The sequence below is a fragment of the Lepidochelys kempii genome, chromosome 14 (assembly GCF_965140285.1).
Source record: "Lepidochelys kempii isolate rLepKem1 chromosome 14, rLepKem1.hap1, whole genome shotgun sequence".
In the NCBI taxonomy this organism is placed as follows: Eukaryota; Metazoa; Chordata; order Testudines; family Cheloniidae; genus Lepidochelys; species Lepidochelys kempii.
This window is the reverse complement of record NC_136393.1, coordinates 23428717-23446244: the sequence shown is the minus strand read 5'-3', so window position 1 is coordinate 23446244 and position 17528 is coordinate 23428717.

The window sequence follows — 17528 nt, the reverse complement described above, 5'->3', positions numbered from 1 at the left end:
CCAAGATCCCCTCCCCGCCCCACCTCACCTCACCTCCGCCTCCTCCCCGAGCATGCTGCGTCCCCGCTCCTCTGCCTACCTCTCAGCACTTGCCACTGCAAAATAGCTGTGTAACAAGCCCGGAGAGGGACTGGGGAGGAGCAGGAACACAGCGTGCTCAGAGAAGGAGGTGGGGCTGGGGCAGGGATTTGGGGAAGGAATAGGGGCAGGGAGGGGGCGGAGTGGGGGCGGGGACTTTGGGGAAGGGGTTGGAATGGGAGCGAGGCAAGGGCGGGGTAGGGGTGGAGTCAGGGCGGGGCTGGGGGCAGCAGTGGGTCAAGCTCCCACCGGTGCCAGCAGAAGTCAGTGCCTATGAGCACAACCCACCTCACCTAACTCTAGGCTGTCTGTCTGCAGACTGACTTTGATTGCATGCTTCCCTACAGAACGCCCTGCCTTCAAGCAGGACCAGGAAAACCACGGAGAATTTAAAATGATAAATCACATTTTTAACACAGTTTTCAATATACCACATCTATAAACAGGAAGATAAATGGAGTCTGATGAAAGGAAGAGCTGAAACTTTTCTATGAAGACATCAGAAAATATTCATTGACCATTGACTACAGATAGCTTTCCATTTTTAAACCCTTTTTTATTGAACAAATAAGTGTAACAAATGTATTGTAACAAATAAGTTACAGAGGACGTAATGTACAGTTTGTTCATGCACAAGCTTAGAGGAACAAAAGGATAAGAAAAAACAGCAGGGACCAAAAGCAAAGTACAATCGGCACCCAGAGATCCTGACGGCAGAAATAATCCTTGGAGTATATTAGAATTTATATACACGTTTTCACCTAGACAGACAATAGATTCAGCTCTGCTTAGAGAAACATGAAGATGGCTGATGTAGTTTATTAAGGGTGAATCTGAATCAAAACTTTGGATGTTGAACAAAGTCAAACTTTAAAAGCTAAACTGGCTCTGAATTCTAAGACTGCCCTTTATACAGGATATTTGTAAGACGCAATCAAGCTCTTTTATGGAATCAGGTAGCTGAAACAATAGGAGCCTCCTCCTAAAACACAGGCACATGGCAAGATTTGAATAGAAGCTGGACCATGTGGCCCAAAGGATTTCCCTGGAGAATGGCACAGCAAACACTGGGGCTGGGACATTGGTTGGTGGAGCTGTGTGTGTCTGTGTATGGGTGAGAAGCAGCAGAAGGATACAGAGAAGAGGAGAGAAGCCCCAGACACAGCCAGGCAAGTACTGTAGTGTGACTCTGGGAAAAAAGTTAAGAGAGAGATTTTGGGTAAAGTGCTGGCTGAGAAGAGACTTAGAACTGTGAGCAAAGAAACAATCTCCTGTTGTTTGATTCCTACTGTGTCCAGGGAAACTGGACTTTGTACATTATTTCTTTGCAAATTAACAGGATTGCCTCAAAGAAATGCCTGACTCCATCATCAATTTCTCCTACCCACATTCCCTGAAAATTGGCTAACCGCTTGGGTCAAAAAGGAATAATGATAGAAATAGAATCTAATGCCATTGCCTTGTTTGTTAACACAGCTGATTGACTAGTACAAAAAATGATTCACAGATGTTTTCAGGAATAAGAGCACTCAAGTTTATTGACTGCTCCTGCTAGGGTCTTTATTCAAGAACCTACACATAGCCAGGGAGAGGTGTACATGACAAAATTCACAAGTCTTCAATGTTTCATGAATTCTCGCACAAATGTTTCATCAAAAACTTTGAAGATGAAAGCTGGTTATTTGCTATTCCTTAAATGTTTCATCCATTCAATCAGAGAGCAGAAACAACAGCATGTGTCATAGGTGACCAATGGGAATAATGAATAGTTGCTGAAGGTCAATGAGTGAAGACTTAACAAGCAACCCAGAGTCATGGGCAGTGCGTGACTCCTGGATTTGGGGAGGCTGGAAGCAAGTGCCGGAAGCTCCCTATCATAGAATCATAGAATATCAGGGTTGGAAGGGACCCCAGAAGGTCATCTAGTCCAACCCCCTGCTCGAAGCAGGACCAATTCCCAGTTAAATCATCCCAGCCAGGGCTTTGTCAAGCCTGACCTTAAAAACCTCTAAGGAAGGAGATTCTACCACCTCCCTAGGTAACGCATTCCAGTGTTTCACCACCCTCCTAGTGAAAAAGTTTTTCCTAATATCCAATCTAAACCTCCCCCACTGCAACTTGAGACCATTACTCCTCATTCTGTCATCTGCTACCATTGAGAACAGTCTAGAGCCATCCTCTTTGGAACCCCCTTTCAGGTAGTTGAAAGCAGCTATCAAATCCCCCCTCATTCTTCTCTTCTGCAGATTAAACAATCCCAGCTCCCTCAGCCTCTCCTCATAAGTCATGTGTTCTAGACCCCTAATCATTTTTGTTTGGACTCTCTCTAATTTATCCACATCCTTCTTGTAGTGTGGGGCCCAAAACTGGACACAGTACTCCAGATGAGGCCTCACCAATGTCGAATAGAGGGGAACGATCACGTCCCTTGATCTGCTCGCTATGCCCCTACTTATACATCCCAAAATGCCATTGGCCTTCTTGGCAACAAGGGCACACTGCTGACTCTCATCCAGCTTCTCGTCCACTGTCACCCCTAGGTCCTTTTCCGCAGAACTGCTGCCTAGGCATTCGGTCTGTAGCGGTGCATTGGATTCTTCCGTCCTAAGTGCAGGACCCTGCACTTATCCTTATTGAACCTCATCAGATTTCTTTTGGCCCAATCCTCCAATTTGTCTAGGTCCTTTTGTATCCTATCCCTCCCCTCCAGCGTATGTACCACTCCTCCCAGTTTAGTATCATCCGCAAATTTGCTGAGAGTGCAATCTACACCATCCTCCAGATCATTTATGAAGATATTGAACAAAACCGGCCCCAGGACCGACCCCTGGGGCACTCCACTTGACACCGGCTGCCAACTAGACATGGAGCCATTGATCACTACCCGTTGAGCCCAACAATCTAGCCAGCTTTCTACCCACCTAGACATGGGGAGGGCCCACAGGTGCACAGACAGTAGCCCTTCCCCCCTGCTCTGTCCTGAGACCCGCCCCTGCTCAGCCTCCTGTCCCCCGAGACCCCATGCACACTCCACCTCTGACCCCGCTCCGCCCCCTCCTCTGAGCCCCCCCCAAACCCTCCTCTCCATCCCTTCCTCTGAGGTCCCCCCCGTCCACTGCTCACTCCTCGGGGAGGGGGTGGAAAGGAGCGAGTGGCGGGCGGGGGGTTCTCGGGGGAAGAGGCGGAGCAGGGATGGGAAGAGGAGCAGCGCAAGTGGGGCCACAGGGAAAGAGAATGAGCGGGAGCAGGGCCTTGGGACAGGACCACGACTCAGGTGCCCTTTCCTGGTTTCCCAGGTGTGCTGCATCCTGTTTGGGGAGGCTTAGCCTCTCCAGCCTCTTATACCTGCCACCCATGCCCAGAATCTGGAAATGGTTCATCTCTCCCCCATTCAGTGAATGCTTACAACCAATGAGCATGTTGGTCCTGCCTGTTGGTCTAGCGCAGGGGGCTGGACTTGGTGACCTCTTGAGGTCACTTCCAGGCCTACATTTCTATAAGTCTGTGTTAAATGAAAATCAGGATGGTTTGCAAAAGATTCACTTACAGGGAAAGGGGCTAAATTGATAGTGAATGTTGTACATCATGAATAGACTGGTGAGTTTTCTCACTGTAGCTTTTTGTGTGCAGTGATCAAGGAGCTCTTTTCTAAGTGGAGTACAAAAGCAACATAACCATTCTGATGGTTGTTAGGTCTTTCCTGCAGTGGTTATAAGGAACCCAGGTTGTCTGATACCGGACCCTGATCTTTCCATACTGCAACCCATATGAAAGAGAATTTAAAGTCATGGCTGTGACAGAGATGGCAATTTCCTGCAGATTCTCGGGAGACCTTATTGAATTAAGATTAAGTATTTTTGCAGTCCATTGCATTAAATGCAAAGTTTATGTATTATTGTGGGCAAGGATTGTATGTAAGCTGTCTGGGGCTGGTGGGGGGAGATGTGATGTGAGGCCTGAGAATTCAAAGAACTGTATTGAAATTGTGCCATATGAGAATGGAGTTTTGGGACAGTAAGTGTGAAGTGGATTTCTTGGGGAATCGCTAGTGGAAATTCCCACTGCTGATTAGGCAAAAACCCAGTCATTTGAAGCTATGTCCTGATTAGAGGGGATTTGTCTGCTGATTACATGTATCTGGAGACTGGAGATCAAAAGACGGAGCTGTATAATGAAATGGCTGATCTGCCCATGCTTCCCAAACGTAAATTGTCCAAAAATCCCCTTGCACCAGAACTTTGGGAAGACTCAACTTCCCTCCCAGGCACTGTGTCCTGGGGAATCCTCATTTGAGAATTTCAGTACACAGCAAATATTCACCATTCTGTGATGGTTAAAGTCAGGATTTGGGTTGATGTCTGCAGAGCACATTTAATGAGAATGAAAAGTCAGACTCAGGCTTTTGTGTTTTACATGTTCGTGTGCAGCATGGATTTGTCTCATTATCCAGAGATTTGTCATCATTATTCACCGCCTGTGAATTTGGAGGTTTGATGAATGCCAGGGGAAAATGTACAACATAGTGGGTGAGGGAATGAACCCTTCAGAAGTTGTCTACACAGTGTACAGCCAGTGTGTGTAACTCTACTCACTGGTGCCTGTGGTTTTCTTTGAACAGAATCCCGCCCTGTACACCCAACCTCCTTACCTCCCGCCATCCTAATGAAAAGTGCATGGGACTAAGAAGGGTGAACTGGTTAAGGTAAATGAACCTAATGCTCAGCCATTCTGCCACCAGTGTTAACTACCGTGTATCACAATGTGACTAAAAAGTCAGGTGTTGACGTCGCCATGGCGTCTCCGAATAGGCTGGCTTAATGGGTCACTCACAGCTCTTGGATGGAGCACTGTCATGCTGGCCAAAGAAGCAGACGTATAATCAATAGATTCTAAGGCCAGAAGGGACCATTAAATCACCCAGTCTGACCACCTGCCTAACACAGGCCTGAAAATTTAACCCGTTTACTCTTGTGTTGAGACCAATAACTTGTGTCTGACTAAAGGGGGAGGAAAAGCTCATTAGTTTGAGCATTGGCCTGTTAAACCCAGGGTTGTTAGTTCAATCCTTGAGGGGGCCATTTAGAGGTCTAGGGCAAAAATTGGGGATTGGTCCTGCTTTGAGCAGGGGGTTGGACTAGATGACCTGAGGTCCCTTCCAACCCTGATATTCTATGAAAGCATCTCTTCCAGCTTGGATGTGACGACTACAAGAGATGGGGAATCCGCTATAATGGCTCACTGTCATCATGCAGAGGTTACCTCAGTTGGTCTGGCACCCTGCTGGGGCAGTGGCAGGGAGTGAGTCTGAGAGACAGGCCAAAATCCAAAAGACTGTACAGAGTTTTTGGGGTGGAGCACACACACCAGCGCTGGAGACAGACTAGGTGCTTGGAGAGCAAAGGGCGAAAGAGCTGGGGTGGAACCCTATACGGTATTTGAAAATACAATGATCATTGTGAATGTTTGCTCTTGCCATATCTGAGACTGTAAATATGTGAATAAACTCAACTAGGAATACGGTATCCCAAGTGCGGTTTGGCACCTCCCTACAAAGCAATAACTTATCCCAGAAGTCCAACTCCTTTTCAGCCATCAGCATAAGGGCAATAATTACTCCTCAGCTACTGCATGTGGAAGGAGAATACCCTGTCCTCTGAAAACTTAACGTCTGAGAGGCCCTGTACTCGTTCTGCTACATTACCATTGTTCTGGGAGGTGAATGGCAGTTTTCAATTGAGCTGGCTCATAAAAGAAAAAGGAAGCGAAGCTTTATACATATGTGCACATGCACATTTTCCATCATTAAGTTAGCTCTGCTTCAGTTGGTTCTCTCTTCTGTAAAGTGGGGATAACAACACCTACTTCACCTGGGCTTGGGAACCTTCATTCATTAATGGTTGTAAAGAGCCTTGAGATGCTTCAAGGGAAGTGTTACCTTAAGACACAAAGAACAGATAGACCCCTGCCTGAAAGAGCTTACTCAGTCTAAACAAGACAGACACAGAGTAGGTAGGCAGTTTAGAGGATACAAGAAGAAAGGGGCATTTGATTAAATGCAAAAGTGAGGAATTCAAAGCAGCTAAAAGGAGATACTTTTTCACACAGTGCAATAATTACTTTAGACTGTGGAACTCATTGCCACAGGAAATCATCGAGACCAAGAATCTAACAAGATTGAAAAAAGGGGCTGAATCATTATCAAGAAGATCCAGAGTTACCATAATTAATGACAATACAAATTTTGGAAGGGATAGTAAACCTTGCTCTTCAAGGCTTGATCCGATCTCTTTTAGAGGCCAGGATGAGACCTATGCAGGGATAGATTATCCCACATGTGCTACTGCAGGAATCTTACATTTTCTTCTGAAGCATCTGAGACAGGACACTGGGCTAGATGGACCAAGGGTCTGATCCAGTCTGGCAGTTGCTGTGTTCCTGTGTGGAAGCATAGCACTATGATTTCTATTCTAAAAATTATGATTCATGTTATTGTTGACTCACTTATTATAATGTGTTAGGGCAGCCCCAATAGAAATCAGGGACTCACCATACTAGGTGCTGCAGCTACTCCTAGAAAAAGCCAGTCCCTGCCCCAAGGAGCCTACAAGCTAAACATACAAGTGGTGAGAGGAGTAGCGGGGGACACAGGCACGAAGAGGGGATGCAAACCTGCCCAAGGACACACAGCAGGTAAATGGCAGAGGCAGCAAAGGCCTGGACTCCCGACTCCTAGCCTGGTTCCCTATCTACTGGAGCACACAGCCTCCCTCTGCACCGCAGACAGCCTAGAAGTGAGTGGTTAGGAGGGGTTTTAATGAAGTCAGGCTGTAGGCAGGGGGTATCTCACATCTGGGGAGGGGAGACAGAGGTGAGTACAGCAGACGACCTGGGCACCGAGGAGGGTGTGGTGGAAGGTGTGAGCGGAGACCTGACATACTAGGGCAGTAAATGGGAGGCTGTCTGTCGACTTCAGCAGGATTTGGATTGGGCCCTAGGCTGGAGCTGTGAAGGCAGAGCTGTGTATGGCCTCATAGGTCATAAGGGGCCATGTAGGCGCAGGAAATAATGTGCTGTGGCCATGCAATAGCACTCATCCCCAGCTCTTTTCTAGCACGTCTCCTCAGTAGATTCCAGGCCTCATTTTCTGTGCAACCGCCCCACACACACAGACTCACACACCCCCGCCCTGCACTGCTGTCTCCTGAGGAGGCGGGGAGGGCAGGGCGGTGATGAGAGACTCAGTAGCTGTGAAGCACTTTAAGCCAAGGAAATCTGATTCCCTTTGTAATGAGATTCACTGAGCAGGGTTTGTTTTCATTTTGATGGAGTGACTCACTTATTGGCCCAGAGACAAGCAGCCACGGGACTGGCCTTCATGGTGAGTCTGGAAATGCTCGCTGGCTTGAGAGTTTCCTAGGGAGACAACAGCAGGTGCAAACTGGCAGAGCTGCATTAAAGACCATGGAGCGTCCCTGACTTCTTGTTCCGCTAGAGCCAAACACAGAAACAAGAGCAATGGCCATGACTGGGTCTCTCTGGGCCAGGTGTTCTGGGGGTGCTGTTGGCTCAGAAATGTAGCATTGCAGAATTAGCAACAACAGCAATGGAGCTCCAAACTGATGTCCGCCCGCCTGCCTCCTGGCTCATCCGAGCTGCTGGAGATGGCATCGGGCATTTTGGCACTGCCCGTGTCCCTACATCCTGTCAGGGCACTGACATTTCCAAAGGGGCCAGGCACATCTGCATTCAGCAGGGGAAAGACAGACAGGGGATTCAGCCATTCCCCACCACCTGTGTTCGCTTGGAGGCTCCAAGAGCACACTGCTACAGATAACAGGGAAAGGATGGATTCTGATCAGCAAATAGCAGAACGGGAATGATTCTGAGCCCCTGAGCTCGTGGCTCAATGTCTGACGTGTCTGAGTCAGCGAGTGAGGCTGTCCTCTGGGGACCGGGCCTAGAGAAAGGGACAGAGCACAGGCCAGATTTTCAAAAGGCCCCTCAGCATGTTGGGTGCTGCTGCTCTGTTTTGGAGGCTGGCACTTGTTTCGGTGCCTAAAGCCTGAGCTCTTTTGAAATTCTGACCCTGATTACCGGTGTCGAGTACTTGAAAATCTCCCCTGAGCTCTTTTGGAAAGCTGGCTCCTGGCTGTCACTGTGACCGAAGAGAGCTCTTCTTAAGGTGTAGTGGAAAAAGCCTGTGGTTTGGGACCTAACGACAAGCATTTGAGTCCTAGCTTCTGTGTGTGTGCACTAGACAGCAATTGTGTCTGTTCTCATTAGCGCCTGGATTCTTGTCAGCTGCTGGAAGGGCTCTCCCGTAGACTAATGCGCAGTGGAGTTGCTGCGGAGTAATTTAGAAGCTGATGACAAGCATGTGATGTGTCAGAGCAAACCGTTCTCCTCGTTTCTGTATAATATGCTGTCTCAGGCATTCAGCCTTTCGGCTGTGATGCAACATCGTTCCCCCATCCCCTTCCCATGGGCTGTGTGTGTGTCCTCTGCAGCTTTCTGAGCCCTACATGCCACAAGAGCACATGTACTGTTTCTTTAACAGTGTAGTAGGAAGCCAGGTGGGAAAGGGACTCAGGAAGGCCCTAGGCAAGCTGAGATGGAAGGCCCTGTGCTGCCGCTAAAGTTAACTGACCTTAGCGGGGTGAGTTAATGCAGTGCATGCCAAGATACCAGGAGTGGTCAGGGTGGAAAATGTTTTTGCATGTGTAACGCCAACAGACCCTGGTCATCGGCGGGTGGGATCAAACCTGAGGAGCCAAATGCATGAGCCTCTACTTAATGCCATATGGCTCTTAGCTAAGGCTGTAGAGTAGACTCATTAACTCTCTCTAACTGGTCTTGATGCCACTTAACGGGACAGAACACCACACCCAGGAGGCATGTGCATTATATACTTCCCTCAGCTGAGGAAGCGCGTCCCGAGCTTCAGAGACTTCCCAGTTGATATCCTGGATGAGCGCCCACTTGTAATGCCAACAGACCCCGGTTGTTGGCGGGCAGGATCGAATCTGGGACCTCTGGAGCTAAACACATGAGCCTCTACTGCATGAGCTAAAAGCCACATGGCTCTTAGCTAAGGCTGTAGAGCAGACTCATTTTCTCTCTCTAAGTGGTCTCGGTGCCACTAGATGGGACAGAGCACCACACCCAGGAGGTGTGTGCGTTACACATGCACGCACACACACCCCACTCCCCCGCAAGGGGCCAAGCAAAAGGCTGGCCAAGCAGCACAACAAATAATGACCCGCCAATGAGAACAGAGCAAAAAAAAAAAAAAAAAGGCCGAGCAGTGCAGCAGTAAGGTCCCTGCCTACCTGCTTCTAGGACTGGCCCTGTGCATACTTGAGAACACTAGATGGGGCCTTCAGTGAGGGGAAGGGGAAGCAAGATGGTGGCGCGGCTCGTTTCAATATGGAATCCATTTTAGTTGTCCGAACTGCTTGTTCTTTCCACTCAGAACATGACAGAGGAAAGGGCCATTGGCAAACTGGATTTGCGTTAGAAAAGAAGGCAGATCCTAAAGAAGACCTCCATACTGATCGTTGCTCCTGTCTTACAGCATGTCTACACTGCAATCAGAGATGGGATTACAGCTCGGCTTAGCATACCTTCGCTAGCTTTAATCTAGCTAGCACAGCTCAACAGAGCAGTGAAGATGTAGTAGCACAAACCTGGCATGGGCTAGGGTTCTGGGTGGGCTTGTACAGCATCGTCACCGCTCTTTTGAGCGAGCTAGGTGCTGTAAACTAGCTAGAGTAGCCAGATTAAAACTAGCACAGGTCGGCCTACCCAAGCTCCCATTGCACCTCCGCATGCAGTGTAGACATACCCTTAGTGCTATGCTGGGAGAGCTGTCAATCAGAAGGCGTTTCCTTCTAGCTTTTCTATCCGTTAGCCCTAGTCTCATCACACGGCTTGGTATGGAAGCTTGCAGAAGAGCTTGTACTTCGGATTTTTGTCGTCTGCTCTCAAATTCAAGAGTACATTTGAAGGAGGCTGGGCAGTGTGGTTGCCCATAGCAACGGCAGCCTCTGGAGTTGGATGAGTCTCCCGCACTGGTAGGCACCCATCAGTTCACCCAGCCTGCTGCCGTCTTTCTCGTTGTCAAGAACTTTCCCTTTGGTTTTGTAAGCCTTGCAGAAAGAAATCTGGGTGGTGATTTGCAGCTGACATCAGCAAGTGATAGGAGAGAAAGGAGTGACTGCAAGGGTCTGACACTAATGGCTGTCCTCGTTTTTGATATTGCCTTGAGGCAATTCTTGGGGGAATCTTCTGCTTGGTTTTCCCTTTTTCCTCCCTCTGGCTGCAGGGAACCCTTTACACTAGATTTTTCTGAGTGGTTGTGTAGTTAGCCTCTGGTACAGTGTTCGGTGGCACTTTTGGATTCCACTGAAAACTAGGAATTTCCCCATTTCCACTGATGGAGGTACCTGCCTGAGGAACCTGGGCAGATCATTGTGACATTGAAGGGCTGGGTCAGAAGCCATCCCTTCCAGCTCCACTTTCCATGGGTGTTCTAGGGAAAAAGTCTACACACAGGAATGCTTCTGGGACATTTTAAGCAAATGTTTGCCAATAGATATATGCTAGGCAGAGAATCCACCACAATAATAGGTACTCCGTGCATGGTGTTAATATAAAATACTTTATGTATTAGTGTTGGGAAGTGACAGTAACTGAATGTATTATCCTCTCCACATAGTTCTGTTCACCCTCGTCAAGTATCCCACAACACTTTGCAAAGCTGAAGTCAGCTTTGGCAGTAGAAACTGGGAAACTTGTCAAAGGCAAAATACATGAATGTTCTGCCCTGGAACAAGCTGGGGTGTTACCTTCACTGACCAGTATCTGGAATGCTGGTATCCAAAACAAAGATAAGGAAGGTCCAGAACAGTATGTTAAGGAAGTGGTGGGAACTGGTGGGTTGGATTTTAGTCACGTATAAAGAGTTTTGAAACTTGTAAAATCATGCTATAAATACTCCTGGCTGAAATGCATAACTCTGAAGCACACATAAGGTGACCACGCTGTGAGAACTGGCTTCCCTGAAGGAAGCTGTGCATGTCTCCTTTTCATCTTGTACTGTTTTGTCTTTAAATTCGGCTACGTTTGGTTATTTGGTCTCTTGACAAGTTCTAAGACCAAGTTGTGAGTGTAGTAGTCAAACAATTGGCTATCCCTGTATAATCAATACAAATATAGGAGAATATTTCCCCAAATCTTGGCACCTGATTCTGATTTACCCTCATGCACTCACGGAACAGAGGCCCAGACTGTCAAAGGCGACTAAATCCCTTTGAGGATCTGGGCCATAAACAATGCTATGACTACTGCAAGCCAACATGACTTATACTGCGGCTTCTGGAGGCTGAATCCTTGCAGTGAGCAGCCCACGAATGACCTGGAGGCCTAGAACGACTTGACAAATGCAGCAAATAAATGAGCAGGACCTGCAAATTGCTCATGGGCAGCTGAAGGAGGAAAAGAGGAGAAAGTAAGTCAGGGAATAAATTATTTGCTTTGAATCGTTCACTCTGCTTTGTCATCTGCACAGGGCCACCTTTGGCTCCGACCAGCCTGATCCATTTCAGGGATTTCTGCCTGACCATTTTACTTGCTTCTTGGATCTCCAGAGTAGACTGGATGGATTTGTCTGGCTGTGGATTAGTTCTGGCTTTAATAAAGGGACTGAGCTGTTTAGCACCTCTAGGATTTCCTTACCTTTATCACTACTTTCCTCCCCAAAAGAGAGGGGAAGAAATATTTCCCTTGGGAAAACGAGGACCTGCCTCTGATAGGGCTCTGAGGACTCACTCATCCAGCATGGCTGTCAGTGACCTTTGCCTGAATTGAATTGCCTGGGGCATGAGGGAGGGCACTTGCTGGCTGCTCCAATCTGGGCTGGGGCAGGGAATCAGGAAGCCATAAAAAGCTGTTAGTTCTCATGGCTTCCCCTTTTCCCCTCTCCGGGGCTGCCTGCGGTGGCTGTAGGGGAGGGGAGCCGTCCTGTGCCAGGGACGGCCCTAGGCTCAGGCAGAGCCAGTTGAGCAGGGAAGCAGAGGATGCTCTCTCATCCCTCCCCTGTGATACGGAAAGCAGCTAGTTGCAGAGCTTCTCTGACCCTAAAGTGCCCCTCCATCTCTCACCCAATATGCCCCGTCCAGCCCCACTTCCCTCCTCCCCCAGGCACAGGCCTGAGGGAACCGCATGGAGCTGTGAAGCCTGCCATGAAGGGGTATGTACCCCCAACTCCTACCGCCCACTCCCCTGCTCAGCAGAGACAACCCAGGTCTGCTGCCTGGGAGACCCCCAGAGGATGTAGCAGGATTGATGCCCCTCAAGCAAGATCTGATTGTTGATTGTCATGAAGATGTAATTTCCTGTTATGTTTCCTACCAGTGATTCCTATTTCTGGTGCTGAGTGAAAACAAAGGCTTTCAGCGGCATGATTCATTTAGCCATGAGAAATGAACTGTGGGCTAAGATTACTTAATCAGGCACCTAGGTTAAGGATCTATGCTGCTGCATATAATAAATAGCTGTGTGTTTTAATTGCCTGCCCCCTCCTTGGGAAATTGTAGGGTTTTTACAGATTTCTTTCTTTTGGCAGTGAGACGAGATGGTTAAAGAACTGGAATAAACCTACAGTTTGTTTTGTCTTATGTTAACAAAAAATCCCCAATATTTTGAAGTGTTGCATATTGGTTAAAGCTGGAATCTGTCAACATCTATTCTGAAGGGTCCTATTATTCCATCAGCTGTGGGCTTTAACTCATCCAATACAGTCTACACAATTCTCACCTCTGTTATTATCTAGGATTGCTGCTGAGAGCTAGTGAAGTGACCTGACGTGTTTCACAGCAATGTTTTTGTGTATTAGTCTATAGTGTCATGAACTAGCTAGGGAATATGTGGTGCACCCTCCCCCTCTACTGAGTGAATCAGAATTACTTGATTGTGTGTCATAGCCCCTATGACACAGGCAGTGACTCTCCTCTAGCTCATGTGGTAGACAGAGGCTTATGCTGATAGAGCAGCAGGGTGTGGATTCTATCTCTGGTGACACCACCAAATGCTGCGTGGCCACGATGGGAAACATAAACCATAAAGCACTGATGGCTGGATTTGCTGCAGTATCTATTGTGGGGATTAGAGGTCCATTTGAAAGACTAGCTGCACTGAGCGTTTGCTATATGCTACATGTTTATTGGTAAACAGATGCACAGAAGAGTTCAGACACCTGCGTTTATAACCATCTGATGGTATGGAGCTATGCTGAGGAGCCCCAAGTCCATGACACTACTATCAGCTGGGGGAGAGGAGGCAGGCCATCTGGTTGCTTGTGCGGACAACAGCGAGGTTGGTGAAGAAATACAGCAGCCCAATGACAATACTGTATCTGCTACCAATCACTCTGCCTGGCCTGGCCTACATGTGTCCGAGCTCTGGGACTGGCTCTCATTTGGGATTCAGGAGGTCCCTCTGTCCCACATTAGACCTCTTCCTAAGAAGTAGAATATGGAGGTTCTGGGCTGGGGGCGGAGGATCAAAATTTATTTTTACAGTGTTAAGCTGAATTTCCTGCTGGTGGCAGGTGCTGGCTTGACAGCCCTACAGTTTGAAGTCCTCTGTTGATCTGCACAATGGAGATAGCACGGGCAGGAGCAATTTACATCCTCCGCCCTCCATTCTTCTTGCCCTCAATGTGTCTCAACTCCAACCTGGAGGGACCAGAATTAAGCTTCTCATTCTGTTTCTGGCGTCTCTGCTACAACTGCTACCAATGTGGCCAGCTGGTCCCAGTCAGGTGGCCTTCATGCTGCAGATACCTCTCCACTATGGAATGAGCTGAGAACTTACCCATTCATTGACCTGGAATCATGGGCTGTCAGTTGGCAATGACTTTCTCTGTCTACTAGCCTGGGCTGGATTGCATAAACTATAGATACAAAGTTCTCTATCCCGTTATCAATGACCTGAGCCATCTGGTCCCTAAAATCAGTGTATTGCCATTGAAGAAGAAACTTTCACACTTCACTGAACGTTTGCTTTTTATTTTGACATCAATAAATTGTCCCCATTAGGTTGTTTATTTACAGCTTTTGGGAGCAGGGTTCAATGTGTGATCTGGAGAGAGAGCAAAGTCTATCACAAATCTGCATTTGCAACAAAGTGAAATGAGCTCTAGACTTGGTGGAGAATGGACATGGTGGAGAGTGCATTCTCCATCTCTGTTTTCTTGGGTACAATCATCTTTAAGTGGAAGGGACAGACCCTCAGCTGGAGTATAGTAGTGTAGCTCACTGACGTCAATGGTGCTACACTGATTTATGTCAGTTAAGGACATGGTCCAGTGTTTTAAGTTGAAATAATTGCAGAGACCACTGGAAAGCCCAAGAACAGCTACTTGATTTTTACTGATATCAGACATAGAAGCCCTGCATGGAACGCTGAATGTTGAGACAATATCTGCTCTCAGTTTAGTCCCAAACGTTTTTCGTATGTTTGAAGTCGTTGGCTTTGTAATAAACGATCCCCCCGCGTTTATCATTGCAGCTCCCAGCAACACATATGCAGTGGCAAAATGATTATACCCAGAGCAAATTATCATAGAGGGCTGGATTCTCCACCCTGCTTGGGCGCTGCTTGGGCACAATGGTGGGGTGGTGGGCCAAGATGTTGGTCAGAATTCTGAGACCGTGTCATCAGGCCCCAGCATAACACAGAGTTTTTGACGAGCACTTCCAATTTAGATCACTGGCATAAGGGCCCCCAGTGACTGTATACCTATGGCGGATCAGGCATCACAGAGATCTACCTGCCATCCCTCCCCCATGCCCTCTCTCTCCCCTTACGCAGAGGGCAGGGGGGTGTTGGTACAGGAGCAGGGTCTGCTTCCTCCAACTTTCTGCCAGGGAGAGCTCCCCCATTCAAGGGAGTCTCTGCTGGTCATTCCTGGTTAGTTTAAGCCCCTTTGCATGGCAGGAGTGGACCGGAGAATCCGGCCCATATGGTGTGCAGTGCAATTGGATCCTGGATAGCAGATGGAGTGTTTGGCCACAGGCACTTCAGTGAACGGCTCAGTATTAGGACCCAGGGTGACAGCTCCATTCCTTAGAGCCCTGGGAAATTTTCCCAGTCCCCCAGAGAAAAAAAACCTAGCCTTTGTGACACTTAACGCAGGAGGATCTCACGGCTGTCTATGGTGGGACCCACATCTAACTAGAGACATTGACTCTTGCAAAACTCTCCTCCCATTCACTATCAGAAAGAACACCTGTCCTCTCATTCGCTACCATGGGGCCATCTCCCCTCCCACCGGCTACCACAGGGATTACTTGCCTTCCTATTGACCAATGCAGGGACCACATTCCTTCCCATTTGCTATCATAAAGAACACCTTGCCTCTCATTCGCTATCATGAAGACCACCTCCTCTCTCATTGGCTATCACAGGGACCACCTACCTTCCTATTTCACACTGAAGGGACCACGTCCCCACCCATTGGCTTTTGTATACGATCCCTTGGACACCTTCAGCCATTGCACACATGGCACAGTAGTCTTAGGGGAGTTTTTAATGTATTCATTGCTGTCTTTCATGCCATGCAGCTGGAACAAGAGGGAGGCACCCACACTGCAGGACCAGCCAGCTCTCCAGGGCCCACTAGCAAGAACACAGGGAGCAGTGATGTGCTGCGAGCCCCAGATTGGGAACCACTGACATAGCACAAGAGGTATTCAAATGACCTTGGTTCCTGTAGGGTTTGAATAGTAGATCACGCCTAGTGCAGTTAGGGTTGCCAACCCTCCAGGATTGTCCTGGAGTCTCCAGGAATTAAAGCTCAATCTTTAATGAAAGATTAAGTCATATGGTGAAACCTCCAGGAATAGGTCTAACTGAACTTGTCAACCAATTGATCTTGCGTGGGAATTTGGGGACACATAGTGAGTGACTGGCACCTGGCGGTAGCTTTCTGCTGTATGCTAACAGTTCCGATCAGCTGCTGAGCCAGATATGTGCCCTGCCCAAGCTGCTCCAGAACTCAGAGGTGCCTGCATGTTCCTAGCGCTCCCGCCATCGGTATCAATGCTGAGAAGGCAATGCCTGCTCTCCACGCTCGCACTTCTGAGGCCTAGCTGTGTGCTGGGCCGTCACACCCTGTGCAGTGTTCACTTGTTTGACAATAGTAGTCAAAGATCATCACCTTTAAACCCTAACACTGAAGACCTTGACCGTACTTCCTACAAGTGCCCAGTAAGGTAGGGCAGGGTTATGGGTTAGGTGTTACCACCCTGTTCTCTGTCCCTTTGCAGAGCCTGATCCAGGCCCTGCAAGTGCATGATGTAGCTATCGTCTGGAGGCTGCACACAAGGCTTACAGTGGGCCGGGCAGGGTCTCCAGCCCCTCTAAAATATTAGACAGCTTGGAGGTGGGGCAGAGGAGGCCATCGCTGATTTCCCAGCTGGCTACTGAGCAGCGCCCCGCACTGGCAGACGGGGAGTGCGGGATCGGGCAGTGCTCCAGATTATGTCTGCACTAACTGTGCGTGTGTCTCCATACTCGCGGATACATACTCATGCTAGTTCCATGAGCATCATGCTTTGGTGCCTCAGCACCCCCTGCTTTGCCAATCCATGCCCCTGCACCTCTCTGCCATTGCCCTTCAGGCTTGACCAATGGCCTCCCTGCTAGCCCGTCCTGGGCATGGCATCCGCACACCTCTGCCAATACACCTCAGTGACCCTCAGCACCCCTGCTACCCTAATCCAGGCTGCCACATAGCTCTGCCAATGCACCTCAAGCGTGACTCACAGCAACCCCGGCCACTGCATTAATGATCCGTCATACAGCTCTGCCAACGGGCTCAGTCTGAGCTCGAGCACCCTGACTCACGCCCTGAAACTCGGGTTCAGAAACCCAGCACCTCCCATTGCTCTTAAAAAATGTTTTGCCCCCCAGGAAGGGGTTAAAGCAGATTGAAAAAGGAGGCAGGGCTCATTGGTGCTGGTGGCTGCCACCCTCTATGTGGAGGGGGCTGTGTTATCAGCTGATGATGGGCAGGAGAAAGAACAAAAGAAAGGGGGAGCTCAGTCCCCGCTTCCCCCCCACACCCCTCCCAAGCAAAAGTGTAAGTGCCCTGTGCAGGGTTGAGGGGGGGGGCATCCCCAGCATCTCCACCCCCCTCACCTATAAACGGCACCATTTAGACATGCTGAGGACAGAGAATGCAAGATCCACAAATCAAAATGGAGACTCTGGGACGTCTTGCCCTGGAAAAAATGTAAACCCTGGAGGCAATTTCCTGCATTTGAAGCGATTTCAAGACTATTTCAAAAGAAAAAATTATGCAAAGGAAAGTGAACAAAGGAACTTGAGCTGATATTTAACTGTGACTGCTGGAGGCTTTCTCTGTCCTCCTATGCTATCAGCAG